Source organism: Felis catus, chromosome E2, assembly GCF_018350175.1.
Source record: "Felis catus isolate Fca126 chromosome E2, F.catus_Fca126_mat1.0, whole genome shotgun sequence".
NCBI classification, from domain to species: domain Eukaryota; kingdom Metazoa; phylum Chordata; class Mammalia; order Carnivora; family Felidae; genus Felis; species Felis catus.
Genome location: NC_058382.1, coordinates 43,810,576 through 43,827,533, shown reverse-complemented (window position 1 = coordinate 43,827,533; position 16,958 = coordinate 43,810,576). Strand labels below are relative to the sequence as shown.

The window sequence follows — 16,958 nt, the reverse complement described above, 5'->3', positions numbered from 1 at the left end:
TAGTTGTGTTAATCAAAATTGCTTTACTTTTACTGGTGATTATCATGTCGACTTTGTATTTCACAAGATTAGACAAAGAGCCACACATTGTATTAGCCAAATAGAGCTGTAGCTGGCTTAGTCTCTAGAGGGAGTTTCCATGCTTTTCCATCAAATAGTTTTTTAAATTTATTTTTTAAGGTTTATTTATTTATTTTGAGGTGGGGGTAGGCAGAGAGAGAGAGGGGGAGAGAATACAAAGCAGGCCCCATGCTGCCAGCACAGAGCCCGATGCAGGGCTCAATCCTGAACTGTGAGATCATGACCTCAGCCAAAATCAAGAGTTGGATGCTTAGCTGACTGAGCAATCCAGTTACACCCAAATAATTTTAAACATTATTTTGGTACTTGAAGACTTAACCTTAGTGAATAAAAATACTGTTACATTATTAAAACAAAGAAAAACAAGAGAAGAATTAAGTTAAGTGACTGAAGCCGTTGGGGCAAAAGGAAGAATGCAAACTCCAAACTTGACAATTTGGGGATCTTTTTGCAAAAACCATGATGCCTGTGCCAATAAAATTCAACACACTCACAGTGAGTTCTCCAGCTAATCCAGAATATGGCAGGCAAGCAGATCTTGGCAGCTGGGTCTGAGGGGTGTGGCACGTAGGGCTGGCTTCATGGATAAGCGACAGTGCAGTTGTGCTTGGCTCTCCACTCACAATTTAATACTCTATAGTGGCTACCTCAAAGTCCTTAATAATTTTAGTTTTGAGCTCATGCTTTGTAAACGAAGTCCAATGGGACAAGAGAGCATGCACCAATGGGAGGGCACCTAGATTCCTCTGTGGCCACCCTTCCTGGGACAGGTTCTCTGCTGTCTGCCCACTGTCCCCACCCAGTGGCCACACCAGCCCTGGAAGGGAGGATCATGGTTGGGTGTGTGTGCCGCATCACAGGGCAAGGGCCTAGGCACTGTGAGGGTCTACATATGCAACTGTGAGTCACCTTGTGCCTGAGGAAGTGCAACATTAAACAACGAATTAAAAACACTGCTACATGGGGCACCTGGGTGGCTCAGTTGGTTGGGCATCTGACTTTTGATTTCGGCTCAGGTCATGATCTCACGGTTTGTGGGTTTGAGCCCCACATCAGGCTCCTCACTCTCAGTGAGGAGCCTGCTTGGGATTCTCTTTCTCTCTCCCTCCCTCTCTCTCTCTGCCCCTCCCTTGTACTCACTCATTCTCTCTCTCTCAAAATAAATAAATAAACTTTAAAAAATTAAAAATTAAAAAAATAAAAACACCACTACAGGTCAAGACAAGAAGGAAAAGGAGAAGGAGGAGGAGGAGAAGAAGAAAAAGACAATTCCTGCTTTTTAAGCAAGGGGCCCCACTTCCTACAAATTACAAAGCTAGCTCTGGCAACAGGCACTCATAGGAGAAAGTTCTAATCCTGAAAGAGTTGGAAATAGCTTCAGTGTGGAGCATGGGGACTTCTCCCAGCAGGGCTTAAGCAAGAAGACAGCCCAACAGCACTGAGGGCCCAGGCAAAGATGGAAAGCAGACACTAGGGTCTGGTGTGGTACCCACATAACCATGTGGAATGTTCTAGCAGCAGGGAGATGCCTGGGAGCAAGGAAAAGTCAAGGTGGAGCTTTCACCTTTACCTTTGGTTTAAAATTTTGGGGACTATTATGCAAACCAGTAGGAGTGCACATTGGTACAACCTTTGGAAAGTAACTTCGCATCCCATCCACTAGTAAAATCCAAGATACACACATACTAGAGAAATTCTGCACATATGTACAGGGGACCCATATGAGAGTGTTACAGGGCATTGTGGGAATATAAAAAGCTAGGAATAATCTTAATGTTCATCGGGAGAATAGATATAGCAGTATATCCACATGGTGGAATAACACAGAGCAATGAAGATGAATGAATTACAGCTACATGTGTCAACATAGAAGAGTCTGGACCGTAACATGAAGCAGCCCTGTGGGCATACAGCCTTCAGGAGTGACAGCTCTTATGTCCCCCATGTTGGTTGAGTCCTTGAGCAGGGAAGGGGATGGCCTCCTATAGTTGAATATCAGACACTTAGAAGACTTACCTCATCCAATCCACCAAAGGTTCAATGGCGAATTTCCATTATTAGAAATTTACTCCTCTGTGTCAAGGCTATGTGTTAGAAATCAAAGAGACTGATGGTATCTAGCTCTACAGAACTCTGCTGGGCAGCCACTGGCCCAAACCCCTTGTCACTAAAAAGCTCATGGAAGGAAGCCAAGGTAGAAAGGTTGAGAAGCTGGGTCAAGGACAGGTCAATATCACGAGTATTGAAGGATTGGTTAGATGAAGAGAGGTCAGAGGAGACAGTAGAAAGCATCAGGGGACAAGAAATGCCAAAGAAACCACAGAGATTTAAGGAGGAGTTATACATGTACCTTGGTGGCTCCATTAACGGCCTGACTCTTGATTTCGGCTCAGGTCATGATCTCACAGTTGGTGGAATCAAGCCCCACTTTGGGCTCTGTGCTAACAATATGGATTCTCCCTCTCCCTCTCTCTCTCTGCGCCTTTTCTGCTCTCTCTCTCTCTCTCTCTCTCCCTCAAAAGAAATAAACAATAAAAAGGGGGGGGGTAGTTATAGAAACCGATCACATATCAGAGGTGCATCAGTGAAGATTTCATTTAATAATTTGACAATTAAGAAGCTGCTGGTGACCTTAGCAAGGGCCACTTTGGTAGAATGATGGGGGTAGAACCTACACTTGGTGGGGAATAAAAGAAACTGAGGAAATGGAGGCACAGTATGTAGGCTACTTTCAAGAAGTTTGTTTATAAAGTGCAGGATGGGAGCTGCCAGGGAAGAGAAAGTGAAGGTTAGAGCACCTGCCTAGAATAGGAAAGAATTATGTGTGCAGGGTAGAGGAAAGGAAACACACAAAGGAAGGATTAGAAAATCAGAGAAAGAAGGTAATTTATTGTCCTGGATCCTGGAAGAGTCAAGGGGGCAGGGGCATCTAGGAGGATTCATCTTAGAAATGCCATGTGGATCCTTTTAGAAACAAAAAAGAGAGGAGCTGAGAACCTGATATGCTTCATTGTCCCAACACAGTAGAAGTTAAGGTCATTGGAGATAAAGACAGCAGTGGGGTGGACAATTTGAGGAGAGCTAGACAAGCAGGAAACAAGCCACCATTGGGAATGGCATTAGTGTCTGGCTAGGTGTCAATAAAAGGACTGGCAAAGAGCTGGCTGAGTTGGAAACCACATCTCTGTGTGGTACTAATTTTCTTTTGTCCCAGTAGAGCTCAATAGCTCTGAAGTCCTGCAGACAAAATGAGAGGCCGGATTATTCCCAGGTTAGGGTAGGCAAAGTGGGTACAGCTGGACATAGGATTAAGGCCACAGAGAGTGCTGGGCAGATGACAACAGCTCTGGGAACATCTGCAGTTGCTAGACAAAAGAGACTTTTATGGTTTTCTTTCATTTTCTTTCTTTTTTTTTTTTTTAAGATTTTATTTTAAGTAATCTCTACACCCAACTCGAACTCACAACCCCGAGATCAAGAGTTGCAACTGAGCCAGCCAGACACCCCTCCAGTTTTCTTTTATAGAAGAGATAATAGTCTGTTGTAACTTAAAATCTAGTAAATAGAAAAGCCATTCGAATGAATAGAGTTGATGTTTTCAACATTGAAGTAGCAGCCCACACCCCACCTTGCTTCTGGGTCAGCAATCAAGGTCAAGTGCTTCTATGGGCACATGACCTTGCCTGCCCACATCTCTCAGCATTATGTCCACCCCACAAACTCAGAGGTAACAATGGGATGAGATTCTTATCTGTACCTCCCACCCCTGTGCAGATGACTGGTGTCGAAGGTACTTAAAAAGATAAGTTTACAAGTTTCTAAAATGCAGTAATTTGGTCAACTTGATGAACTATTATTGGAAAAGGGGGATGAGAATGATTAAGTCCTTGCTTTTTGAATAGAAACCATGCTGCTGAACACTGCAGCGATTTTATCACCCTCTTAAACATCTTTCAGCAATTTTATCCTTTTTTCAGAATTTAGAGATGGAGTCTACTTTTTGTGCTTTATAATTTTTAACTATTTTCAGCCAGTTATTCCTGCTCTGCACTGTTTTATATTCATAAAAGTCACAATTACTTAAATAGCCAACAATAGGATTTGTTATATAGCTCTTTTTTTTTAATGTTTGAATATTTTATTGAATTGCTATGACTCCCTTCCTTATCAGTGGTATATTTTTCTTTCTTTCTTTCTTTCTTTCTTTCTTTCTTTCTTTCTTTCTTTCTTTCTTTCTTTCTTTCTTTCTTTCCTTCTCTTTTTTTTTTTTTTTGAGAGAGAGAGGGAGAGAGGGAGAGAATCCCACAAGCGGTAGAGAGAGAGAAGCAGGGCTTACCCAGAGTGGGGCTCATGTTCACCCAAAGTGGGACTCGAGGTCACCTGAAGTGGGGCTCAATCTCACCTCATGTGGGACTCAAACTCATAAACCATAACATCATGATCTGAGCCAAAGTCAGATGGTTAACGACTGAGTCACCCAGGCGCCCTATAGTTCCTTATTTTAATGTTGATTTATTTTGAAAGAGAGAAAGAGAGTGCCAGAGCAGGAGAGGGGCAGAGAGAGAGAGAGAGAGAGAGAGAGAGAGAGAGAGGGAGAATTTCTTTTTTCTTTTGAGAAAAATAACTCATGTTAATGACAGGAAAATTTTAAACTACAGATAGGTAGAAGGAAAACTGGCAGCTAGTTAATATGTAAGAATATGTCTTCCAGCTCCTTCTCTAACCTGTATACAGTGGGTTCATACTGTATTTACTTTTTTCAACCACCTATAAGGAATCTAGCTCTCCAGGATTCAAGTGCCCTATCTACCTGACACATATCTGCCTGCCCTGGGCCCTAGGGAAGGAGTTTTAGAAGAAAGAGTAGAGGGTGCTGTGAGCTTAACCTAAGGAGAAGAAAGACACTATGGGCTCTCCCTGGAAGGTGAAATGGCCACTTCTGCTTCAGGGACCGCAATGCCTTCACTGAATAATCATGTTAACAACCACCTCCGGACATCTGTGAATACTCTGGAACCTTGTAATTTGTGCTTTTGGAGAGTTCCACAAAGCCATGGTGTGGGTCCCTCAACCAGGGGCATTCAACTCATGGCTGAGAGGAGCCAGTGAAACTTGAACCTGAGCCATAACAAAGTAGGAACAAAGTTCAAAAGATTAAACCTGTTAAAAATGCCGGGGCGCCTGGGTGGCGCAGTCGGTTAAGCGTCCGACTTCAGCCGGGTCACGATCTCGCGGTCCGTGAGTTCGAGCCCCGCGTCGGGCTCTGGGCTGATGGCTCAGAGCCTGGAGCCTGTTTCTGATTCTGTGTCTCCCTCTCTCTCTGCCCCTCCCCCGTTCATGCTCTGTCTCTCTCTGTCCCAAAAATAAATAAACGTTGAAAAAAAAAATTAAAAAAAAAAAATGCCAACAACGACCCTGAATGATTGTTATCCTAAAATAACATAGCAAGTGAGCCTTTTTTCTCATGGAGCATCCCAGTGTACTCTCACTTGGCCTGTTTAGGAATGAGGGGATGTGCTCCAGACCCCCAGAGGTACTGCCTTCTTCTGCCCACAGTCAAGTCCTGTGACCCCTGCTCTTTCAGCCTTCAGTACCAGGAAGATAGAATATGGTGTTTCTTTCATGCCCCCAGGACATAGCAGTGGGCCGCATTGCCCATGAAGTCTCTAAGAAATTGATGGGTAAACTGGCCGCAGGTGGCCACATGGTGTATGGAGAGAGCAGAGGCCCAGATAGACCAGGATTTTCAACTTGGTCCTGCCCCATTCCAGACCTTGAGAAACGTACCTAATTTCTCTGATTCTCCAGTTACTTGCATATAAAACAGGGATTCTTGTAAGGTCATGAGGATGAAACTGGGACTACATAGGTAAAACACCTGGAAACTTACGTGGCATATAGGTGATGCCCAATTAAGTATTAATTTCTTTACCTCCCAGCCCAGTGGACTTTTCAGACTTGCCATGACCTGGAGCATCCTGGATATTGAGATGAACAACATTCATTCATTCAACCAACATTTACATAAAGTGTCTATACATCTAACACCCCGGAATATCAACTTCATTTAAAGTTTTTAAAATATGATTTTAACACTAAGACAAATATTATGGAGGAGAATGCAAATTTTGTATTAAATTTGAAAGAAAAACATAAGTCATTGGGCCCATGCCCTGGACTTCCCAGGGATCCCATTCAGGGCAGCTTGAAGATGCTAAGATGCCCAAGGATATGACCTCAGGTGCGATTCACACAGATCTCCACCTTTTCCTGCTATAAGATATGAACCAGAAGTGACACGGCCCCTTCCTAGGAAATCAGTGTAGAAGCAAACTGGCCCAGAAGACAAACCAAACAATTACACAGTGAGTCCTCGGGCTCACCGCCCTCACTGTCCCGACAGCCTCGCCTGCACAGTCTGTCTTTCTGACTTGCGAGCAAAAATCAGGGCAGATTCTTCCAAGATTATCCTCAATTCTCATGAAAAGACACTCCCAATTCTAGGAAAACTTTGTGAAATTTGTCACATCTAGGATGTTCAGCCAATTCAAAGTTGTTTTCCTTACTCCCTCCCATTCTAGCCTTCTGCTACTTCTTGGGTCACCTTCTAAGGTCAGATTCTGGGGTGTGAACTGGAGTGACCCTATCTATTTGTTACCTGCGTCTTGCTGGACTCACATCTGTTGCTGCTCTTAACACAGGTTGACCTGGGCTGGAAACCAGATCTCCTGTGTTTACTTTCTCATCAGAAAAATGTAGCTCCTTCCCTGAATCTATCACCATGTTAACTAATTTCAGTATTTGATAGAAACAGAGAAATGGTGACAGTGATCACCTCTGAGTGATAGGACTAGAAGTGATTTCTATATTCATCATTTTGCTTATCCATATTTTTTTATTTCTAACAATGAGCATGTAATATTTGTGTATAAACAATGAGAAAAATGTAAGAACCAGCAATCTTCTTGCTTAGCTCTTTCTTAATGATTTTACATTCTGAATTTAAGCTCAACATTCAAAGCAGAAAGTCACAGAATGTTTTTTCCGAAAGATAAGATACGAGAAATCCAATGATTGCTGAAGGCACTTAGGATGAGCACTGGGTGTTGTATGTAAGTGATGGATTACTAAATTCTACTTCTGAAATCATTATTACACTAGATGTTGACTAACTTGGATTTAAATAAATTAAAAAAAAAAAGAATGGGGGAAAGAAAAAAAAAAAGAAATCCAGTAATTCCTGCATATTGCCCTTTACCAAGCTAAACCAATTTCCGGTTTATCCTTAGGTTTACAAGAACAAATGAAAGATTTTTTAAAGTTTATTTATTTATTTTGAGAGAGAGAAAGAGCATGAGCAGGGGAGAGACACAGAGAAAGAATCCCACATAGGCTCCACGCTGCCAAAGCAGAGCCCAATATAGGGCTTGAACTTATGAACCTAAGAGACTATGGCCTGAGCCAAAATCCAGAGTCAGTTCCTTAACTGATTGAGCCACCCAGGTACTCCTAAATGAAATTGTTTTTAAAATAGGATTATTTATTCAGTGTACTTTACATACAGTTAAGGTTATCTTCCTATGAATCAAAATCACAACAAAACTAGAAAAATTGCCGGTGAGGTAATGGAAGAAGAAATTCAAAGCCATGGTCTTGGGAGATCACATTATTCTCCAAAACAACTTAGTAACCCAAGGAAGTAACACCAGATGTAGATTTTTTTTTTCAGATGTAGATTTTAATTCCCTTTTACAGACAAGGATTCATTTAATTCTAGTAATTTTTTTAGTGCTTTTATGTATTTTTTTTTTTGAGAGAGAGAAAGAGTGTGAGCAGGGGAGGGTCAAAGAGAGGGAGACACCGAATCTGAAGCAGGCTCCAGGCTCCAAGCTATCAGCACAGAGCCCAATGTGGGGCATGAACCCACAGACTGTGCAATCGTGACCTGAGCCGAAGTTGGATGTTTAAGCAACTGAGCCACCCAGGCACCCCTAATTCTAGCAATTCACTTAACAAATATTTGAATATTTACTATGCTCCAGGCATACATAGTTCTGGCACTGGGGATACAACAGGAAACAAAACTAGCAAAAATTCCTACCCTCATGAAGCTTGCCTTCTGGTCAGAGAAGCAGAAGATTCCCATGCAGCAAAACAATCTTTAGCACAGTTTTAATACTGTTTCTACTGTTTTGACTGTTTTATTGCCATTTTACTTAGAGAAAGAGAAATTTCTACCAAGTCCTTATTTACTTGTTTATTTGTTTGTTTGTCTGTTTTTGAGAGAGTGCATGCAAACAGGGGAGGGGCAGAGAGAGAGGAGGACCGCAGATCCAAAACAGGCTCTGTCCTGACAGCAAGAGAACCCGATGCTGGGCTCAAACTCTTAAACTGTGAGATCATGACCTGAGCCGAAGTCGAGCACTCAACCAACCGAGTCACCCGGTATCCCCCTACCAAGTCCTTCCTAAGTGTGGCTAGGTTTACTGTTTCTTGCCATAACTCTGCTAGGAGTGGGACAGACTGCATGCCAGTACCTTTGGAGTCAAAGTAACTAGAAAATTGGTGAGCTACCCAACCATAACCTTCCTACAGTGAATGTCTTAGGATTTAGTGGATACAAAATGGTTCAGATGTTCCCAGAAGAAGCTAAAGGTATGACTGGAGTATATATATCAGATGTTCCCAGAAGAAGCTCCAGGTATGACTGGAGTAGAGAGCTGAGCTAAAAGGTTGAGATACCTCAACCTGGGATGTTGGGACTGCCATGGTGGGCTACTGGCATAAGCAGAAACAGAAATGGTACTAACTTAGTGAGAAGGAGATTTTTAGCTCCATGTGAGAGAAAACGTTTCAATAGCCAGAGATGTTCCACAGTAGAATGGGCAGTAGGAAGGGCAGTACTCAGGCTCTGACAGTGGATGGCTGGCCCATCTCTCCCACTTACTGGCTGTGTGACCTTGGGCTAGTCTTAGAACCTCTATAGGCCTCAGTTTCTTTGTCTGTAAAATGGGAATTAATTTTTTTTTAATGTTTATTTATTTTTAACAGAGAGAGACAGACAGATTCAGAGACACAGCATGAGTGGGGGAAGGGGGAGGGAGGGAGACATAGAATCTGAAACAGGCTCCAGGCTCTGAGCTGTCAGCACAGAGCCGGACACGGGGCTCGAACTCACAGATTGCGAGATCATGACCTGAGCCAAAGTCGGACGCTCAACCAACTGAGCCACCCAGGTGTCCCTGTAAAATGGGAATTAAAACGGTACCTAGTTCTGGGCACCTGGCTGGCTCAGTCAGTAGAGCATGCAACTCTTGTTTTCAGGGTTATAGGTTCAAGACCCACGTTGGGTGTAGAGATTACTTAAAAACAAAATCTTTAAAAAATATAAAATAAAATAAAATAAAATAAAATAAAATAAAATAAAATAAAATAGTACCTAGTTCATGGGCTTATGGTGAAGATTAATAAGAGAAAGCAAGAGAAGCAGAGCTCACCCGAAGTGGGGTTCATGCTCACCCAATGCGGGGCTCAAACTCATGAACTGTGAGATCATGACCTGAGCAAAAGTCTGTTGGTTGCTTAACTGAATGAGCCACCCAGGCACCCCTATTCTATGCTGTTTTTATGGTGGATTTTATTCTATTTGTTTTGATATCAAAATAATATTATATACATTCATATTTGGCAAAATGATTAAAATTTGGTAGTTGTGATGTTAACATCACAAAATCCGTGGCTATAGCAGGGATAGAACCTACAACTCCCTACGAGGATTCCTCTCAACAGTGCTTGATGCTACCACATTTTGGATATGACCATGGTCTGAGCCCAGGACATGACCCCTGACTAATCAGGGAATGCCCTAAAGCAAGAGCACCACCACCCCATACACACACCCAACAGGGCTGATTTGAAAGGCATCAGGGGTTCAAGACAGAAAGTCCCCAGGGAGGCTATCCTCAATGTCACAAAGATCCCAAGAGCCTACATCTGAACAGAGCAGCAGTGCCAGCCTGAGCCCCACTCTGGGACACCAGAACTGATAGATGCAGATGGCAGCCTGCAAGGCAGGACTCTGGAGGCATAGCCAAGCTGGGCTGGAAAGCCAAGTTATAGCTCAGTGGGATGAAGGGCAGCCTAAAGGTAGCACAGGACAGGACCCCAACCCAGTCATAATCCCTCTTGTGATTGGGGCGGGGGGGTGGGGGCGGGGAAGGGGCAGAGATTCAGACAGGATTCTTCTTCCACCCCAGTGAGGACACTCCAAGGGCAGCTGTCCAACCCCAAGAGACTTGCTTTATAGCCCAGCCCTACCTCCTGGCCCTGGCTGTTGGTAACAGTCCAAGGGCAGGAGACAGCAAGCAGCCAATCTACTTACGTGTGCCCAGCAGGACCTCTGGCAGCTGCCATCCCCATACCAATTGCCTTAGGGTCAGTGGGCAGCCTTACTGTTGAGCCAAGGTACAGGCCACAAGTTCCTGCCATCATACCCTCCCACTGGCCAGCTTTCCAGGCATGCCTAGGCCTGTCTGAACTCTCGCAGGTAGAGTTCAGGCCTATCTCCCCCACTCCCCTCACACCCACTACAATAACATCTTGTATGTGTGTGGTGCTTAGTGCTTTCCAATGCACTTTTCATATCCTGTATGTACTGATTAGGATTTTTAGTTGTAAGCAAAAGTAACTAACGTTGGCTAATGTGCACAGCAAAGGACATAAATTAAAAGATAGTGAGTAAGTAGCTCACAAAATTTCCAAGAAGGTAGAAAATCAGGCTTGGAAGCACGCAGTCAGAAACAATGCCCTAAACCCCAACTCAACAGTGGTCTAAGAACACATTACTGTGACCACTGAGTCTGGAATGGCAGGATACCATCCCTGCCACCTACACCACAGACACCCTCATACTGGATGCTGCCGGTAAAACTGCTACCACTTAAACTGAGATTGTACCCATCAAATCACTAAAAATAGATGCCGCTCCTTTGCTGTCATTGGCTTCCAATTCAAAATTGGTGAGGTGTAGCAGGAGGAAGGGGGCCTGTCTGACTGGAGGAGCCTGAGCCTCAAGCCAATGTCCACGCCCTAGCTGTAAAGGAAGATGGCTCCACCTCATGAGGCATAGGATTCCTCAAGCATAGGAAGGAGGCTCAGTTGCTAGGCAACCAAAATGGGTGACAAATGTTCAACTTTGCATTGTACTCAATCATCACACTAACACACAAAGTTGTCAGAATGACTCCTATTTTCCCCATTTTATTTATTTTTTAATGTTTATTTATTTTGGGGAGAGAGAGAGAGAGAGCACACACACACACACACACACACACACACACACACACACACACACACACGCGCGCATGGGGGAGGGGCAGATAAAGAAGGAGACACAGAATCTGAAGCAGGCTCCAGGCTCTGAGCTGTCAGCACAGAGCCTGATGTGGGCCTTGAACCCACGAACTGTGAGATCATGACCTAAACTGAAGTTGGACACTTAACCGACTGAGCCACCCAGGTGCCCCTTGTTATCCCCATTTTAGACAGCAGGAGTGTGACCAGAGCAGCTTCTCTACTGACATATTGATATAAAACAGGGAGAAAAGCAAAGTTTTGTTTTCAGGTTTAAAAGATCAACTGCAGAAATGTGTGACCTGGCTACAGGTCACTTAAAGAAGGTCTCAGAATCTCATCTAATCTTTTTTTTTTTTTTTTAATTTTTTTTTTCAACGTTTATTTTTGGGACAGAGAGAGACAGAGCATGAATGGGGGAGGGGCAGAGAGAGAGGGAGACACAGAATCGGAAACAGGCTCCAGGCTCTGAGCCATCAGCCCAGAGCCTGACGCGGGGCTCGAACTCACGGACCGCGAGATCGTGACCTGGCTGAAGTCGGACGCTTCACCGACTGCGCCACCCAGGCGCCCCAGAATCTCATCTAATCTTAAACTTCATATGAACCCAGCTGAAGAGGTGGCTGATATACCACTGCAGATTTATGGGTGGGACAGCATCTTGGGTTCTAGGCCTGCTGGACTTACCCGGGCTTGAACATTCTAGTCTGGCCACATATTTGCAGAGAGGGGCAGCCAAGGTAAAGAGGTTCCGTAACATCTGGTATGTGGGCTCTGAGCTTCAGAGGGCAGAACTGGGGCCACACGGGAACCACAGGGATGAGCTGCCACCTCAGTACCTGTAGAACCTGGCAAAAACAAGATACACTTCCCCATGAGGTTGTGAGTCTCTATTGCCAGGGATTTGCCAACAGAGGCTAGAGAGCCATCTACTAGAAATTTCAGTTGAACTAGATGATAAACACAATCTCTTCCAACTCTAAGATGCTATAAGCCTCTGATGTGTGTTAAAAGGGCGGGCATGACCCACAAGTTAGGACAATGGCCCTCCAAGAACCTCCTAGTGAATTAACCAATGACAAAAAGATAAGAAAAAAAAAGAAAACAAAAAATGGGCACTTTTACTAGACATCAATTATATGCAAAAAATACAAAGAAGAATCATTTTATACTTTACATCAGCCAAAACAAAAAGAAATGTCTAACGCTGGAGAGACTGGGATAAAATTGGAATTTGTGCTGGTGACTGGATAAAGTGGGTACCACTTTTTTGGAAATCAACATGGAAAGTAATATCAAAACACCAAAATTATTTTTAATCCTTCAACTCAATAACTGTTCACTTGGGAATTTACCCTAAGGAACAATTTAAAGGGTAATTGCTATTGACTTGGAAGTACTCATTACATCATTATTAATAATAAACAGTAAGCCTTAAATAGGGAAGAGATTAAATATAGTATAGTTTTGATGGAATATTAGGCAATCATTACAGATGGTGTTTATAAAGAATCTTTGTTCCTTGAGGGCAAGTCCTGCATCCTGTTTACTACTATAGATCCAGCTCTGTCTGAAACACAGAAATAGTTCATTAAATATTTGTTGAACGAATGAGTGAATGAACAACTGAACAAATGAATTCAATCTTAGCAAGAGAAAATGCTTATTACATGTTATGTTAAAAAAAAAAAAGCAGAACTCAAAATTATATCTAAACTATGATTTCCAGAATATGAAAGACTATATATACATGTGTCCTACATGTAGAGTGTAATGTGGAACCAATTTTTAAATAAGATGTTTGGGTTACATACTAGGGATAATGTGTTATTCTTATTTATTCAACATGTCTTACTGAGTATCTATTATATATCAGGTGCTGTGCCACATGCTGTGAATACAACAGTAAAAACAAAAACAAAAAAAAAACAGACAGTCTCTACCCTAATGGGTAGTTTATGTTAGTGGGTTACTGGAGGTGTGAGAGTGGGAGAGAGATCGAAAATAAACAGATAAGAGAATGTATAATATGTCAGATGGTGATAAGTGCTATTGGAGGAAGAAAAAAAAAAGCAGAATGGGGGATAGAGAGTGTTAGGAGAGGAAAGGCTGTCATTTCATATGGGTGTCCATGAGGATATTTAGGAAAAGAGCCTCCAAGCAAAGGAAACAGCAAGTGCAAGGGCCCTGAGGCCAGAGTGTACTTGGTACACTCAAGGAACAGCAAGGAGATTAATGTGCTGAAACACGGGGTACTAGGAGACAAGGCAGAGATGCTACAGGAATCAGAGTATGTTTGCTTTCAGTGAGACAAAGAAGCCACTGGGAGTTTGAGCAGAGGTGTGATATGATTTGACTTACGTTTAGAAAGAATCATTCTTTTTACAAGAATACTTTATGAGAGTTTAAGATAAAAGGAAGTATTTTAAACAAAGAACAGATTATCATAACATTCATGAACTGATTTACAAAATACTTTCTGAGCACCCCCACTATTCTCAGGGTCTGGAATAGCAAAACTACTTCAAGATTACAAAGACATTAACCATACAAAAATATTTTTAAATAACATTGGGTTTTTTAACACAAAGATTGTTCATAGCAATGCAGCGATTTTGTCATTTTTCTTTAAAAACTATGAAAAATCATTTTTCTCAATTAACATTTAGATGCAATTTCATATTCTATACCAAGTCCCATAATTGTAAACTGAGCTGCTTCTGGGAAAATCTTTTTTTTTTTAATCTTTTAATGTTTATTTTTGAGAGAGAGACACACAGAGTACAAGTGGGGGAGGGGTAGAGAGAAAGGGAGCCACAGAATCTGAAGTAGGCTCCAGTCTCTGAGCTGTCAGTGAAGAGCCCGATGGGGGGCTCCAACCCACGAACTGCGAGATCATGACCCGAGCCAAAGTCAGACGCTTAACTGACTGAGCCATCCAGGTGTCTCTGTTGGGAAAATCTTAAAGTTGGCTGCTTACTTGACTTGTCTTACATAGCTCACATACAGCACTCCTACAGCATCACTCACAACCCAACGTTACTGATAGGAGGCCCTTGTGGAAAGTCTGTATGTGCTGGCAAGATTATCTGAAAAACTAATAAAATCCTTGTAATCCTTTTCAAGGATGCAGAAAGGAAAATGGCTGCATTTCAAATTCATGGCATTTCAAAGGCATGAATTAAGCTCTAAACTCTACATTTGAAAAAAAATCAACACAAGTTCTCTAATTTATGTTCTAAACTGAGAAAACAAATCGTTGCTAAGAAATGAAATTTGCAAAATTTTTAAAACACATTTTCTAGTTGATATGCACATACTTAAATCTACAAACTACACCAAAATATAAACTGCAGGAAACACTACATTGAACTTGGTTGATACAACTTCACCATGAAATCTAGAATTGTTTTTCGGTTTCATTAAGTTTATTCCTAGACATCCTGCCTTTTAGGTATGTATAAAACTGATCATGTTGAGATGATACCTCTATGAAAATGTACAAGAAAGTCATGGCTCTTATGAGAGTGAGAGGGCTTCTTCTTAGCTCTCCAACATCTTGATTTCTGTGTCACTCATGTCAGAGGTTTCTGCACCCTATCCCTCCTTCTTACCATCTGTTAACTTCTCACTTACCATATATTTTGACACAGAACTACCAGGATTCCTCTCTCCATCAAAGCAGCCATCTTTATGAGTGACCTGCCAATGACCTACAAAATTGCCTTTCAATGCCTTCCCATGACCTCCTCTGTCCTCTCTAGTCACCCTGCCATTGCCCCTGACCAGAGTTCCTCTACCTCTGATCAGCACTGCCTGCCCTCCCTGCTCTTCCCTCCCACCCATCACATCATTCTTCTTACTATACTAAGAACTCCACCCCTCCACCTCCACCCCTCTGCCCACTCCATCCTGGCTTCACCTCCTTCCTCTTAGTGGCCCAGCACTCCTACCTCTCTTGTCAACATCTCCAACTTCCTTGCTTTCTGGTCTCCTTTGTCCAGCAAAGCCCAGCCCTGGAACAGCCTCACCAATAGCCTTTCCCACATCTATCTCAGCATTGATAGGATGCTGAAGAAAGCCTCGAACCCTACAAATTAGTGCCCCACAAACCCATGGCTTTCAACCACAGCAAGCCCTCACTACTGCCCTGTGGTGCGTGTGGGCTGCTATTAGCTTTCCGTCCTCTTTTCCACAGCAGCCATCTTGAACATTTTCACACTTTTTCCAAGCTTTCCATTCCATCCAATTCCCTCACACTGAGCAGATATCCTTGCCTCTGACATCACATAAGAAGTAATGGCCACTGGGTATGAACTGCCTCCATTTCCTGATCCCATCTCCCAACCACCTGGTACCCACCGACCTACTAACCTACTTGCATCTCCAACTCCTCCTTCCTTTTTCCCTTCCCATCTTAAATGAAAAGTAGGCCCTCCTCCTGCCTGAGGCTGAGTCTGAACTCTAACAACTTCTACCATCTTGCTGACCTCACTCCATCCTTCCACCCTTCTCTTTCCTTTATCCTCAACTGTCCCTCTACTGGCTTTTCCCCATCAGCATTTTTAAATGTCCTAACCTCTCTCAACTTAAACCAAATTGTCTCTCAACTCTACATCCTTTCTGGTTTTCTCCCTCCTCCCCTTCAAAACCATTTCTAAGAGTTATCTACGTTGGTATTTCCCAAAGGATTTTGGTTTTCTCTTTGACTCTCTCTGGTAAAGGATTTTACCATTCCCATGGTTTTGATTATGATGTATGTACTCCTAACTTGTTAACTTATGACTCTTTTTTCCAGATCAGATCTCTCAAGTATGATAGGCTCTCAGGATCTGTTTTCTTGGTTTGAATTAGTTTTAGGGTAATAGTCCCTCTGGTTATTCTTCTTTGGACATGAATTCCCAAATATTAAGGCATTTTCCCAAGCCAAACCTACTGGACATCTCACCTGGTTGTCTCCCACTCATTTCAAACCCACCTGCTCCTTTACTATTCCTCACCTCAGGGGAAAGTACCACCATCCGTCCACCAAGTTTTCCAAGGCAGACATCCAGGTATCATCCTTAACACACCACTCTCCTCCAGGCCCTCAACTCATCACTCACAAAGTCCTTTGAATATTTACCTCCCTAACACATCTCAGATCTACCCTCTCTTTTCTATCTTCATAGATGCTGTGCTGGAACACTGCAGCAGCTTCTGACCTACATTCCAGCCTCATCTTCTCCTGGTCATTTTCCACACAGGCCTCAGACTTTTCAGAATACATGTCTCCCTAAAAATCTTCATCTTTAGAATAAAGTTATATTCCTTAGCCTAGTATACTAGGCTCTTCAAAACCCAGCCCTGGTTAATCCAACCCCATGTCTGAGATTCAACATTCTGGTTAATCCCCACAATATTTAATCAGAAGACCTATGGAACTTCACTGAGACCTTTTTTTCCCCTTTAACATGGTAGGAGCCTAGCTCAATGTTCCCCTAAAATCCTTTGTAACCCTAGGTTCCAAGTAGCTAGAATTCCAT

At 42.8% G+C, this 16,958-nt stretch overlaps 1 long non-coding RNA gene across 4 annotated transcripts in view; it reads right to left on the bottom strand.

Annotated features, from left to right (window-relative positions):
• LOC109494920 overlaps window positions 1–16,958 on the bottom strand; it is a 64,639-nt gene that overhangs the window by 44,897 nt on the left and 2,784 nt on the right. For 3 of the 4 annotated variants that reach the window (XR_006590748.1, XR_006590746.1, XR_006590745.1), the window contains exons 2-3: window positions 12,121–12,281; window positions 8,892–9,083 (exon numbers count right to left, since the gene is read on the bottom strand). This is a non-coding gene — a long non-coding RNA (uncharacterized LOC109494920). The remainder of the gene's footprint in view (window positions 1–8,891; window positions 9,084–12,120; window positions 12,282–16,958) is intronic. The other variant, XR_006590747.1, reaches the window with a different exon arrangement.